The sequence below is a fragment of the Mandrillus leucophaeus genome, unplaced genomic scaffold (assembly GCF_000951045.1).
Source record: "Mandrillus leucophaeus isolate KB7577 unplaced genomic scaffold, Mleu.le_1.0 Scaffold465, whole genome shotgun sequence".
NCBI lineage: Eukaryota > Metazoa > Chordata > Mammalia > Primates > Cercopithecidae > Mandrillus > Mandrillus leucophaeus.
Genome location: NW_012104976.1, coordinates 1181444 through 1182624, shown reverse-complemented (window position 1 = coordinate 1182624; position 1181 = coordinate 1181444).

Here is a 1181-nt window from a genome sequence, read left to right as displayed (position 1 = left end):
CTTCCTCTTCTGGGAAGAAGTGTTTTTAGAAGAGGGCTACTTAACCCAAAGGAATGACACTCCATCAAAGATTGCCTAGAAAGACTACCATCTCTGAGGCTCACTCAGATGCCCTTCCTATTTGCAGATTGCCCTCGATTGAGTTCATAAAATTTGGCTAATCCTTTTTTTATAAGGCTGATCACAGATTAATCTGTTTGATAATTAGTTGTGATTGTGGCCTTGCTGTAAGACAGGACTGGACCTGCATCCTGAAAACATTTGTGTGCTTGCAGTACCTCGAAGAGTCTTTGCCTTCTTCAGGAGCTCCATAATGGTTTTGTGCATTGAATAGAATTGAAGGAGTTTTCTGCGGGAAGGTAGATTAAAGGGGCACAGTGTGAGCTTTTTCTTTTAGTATATTCAGAAAAATAAATGGAGGTAGGGAAATGGCTTGGGCATTCCAGTTCATTCTCTAAAGAGGTCAGCTAAATACCGTTTGTTTGATACCAACCATATACTCAGACACTACAAATTTGGATATTGCCACTTGTTAACTGGGTGACAAACTTGGACAAATTACTTTCTCTTCAAGTGACCCAGTTTCTACATCTGTAAAATAATACATTTATTGTGAGGACACAATGAGTTAATACATGTAAAGCACTAGGCACATTCCCTGGCACGTAATAATTCCTCACTAAATGTTCTTTATTTTTTAAATTATTATTCTCACAGCAGTTTGAGATCCATGGATATTCCCATTTTAGAGATAAAGTGATGACAAAAACTATCATTTCTTGTGTGCAATCTTGTATTCAATTTTTCAGCAAGCTTCTAGAAGGTACTGTTGTCACCTGTACACTTACAAGGAGGAAGTGGGCTGTGTTCAGGGTCACCCAGCTGGATAAGTAATGGAATTGGAATTCAAGCTTAGCTCTGATGAACTCCTAAGGCTTCATTCTTTTGACAGTGACAAGCTGCTTCTAAGGCATGATTGCCACTTCAAAATTGCACTCAGCCTTCTTAAAATACTTCTGTTCTTCAAACGAAATACCTCACATCAGTTCTAAATCTGTAATACTTGGGGAATTAGAGCCTCACCCCGTGTAATGCTGCAGTATGTTCTCTGTGCTACTGAAACCTCTGGCAGAAGGGTTTCCTCACCTAAGGCATCTGCCTTTCACTGGTGGGCGGCTGAT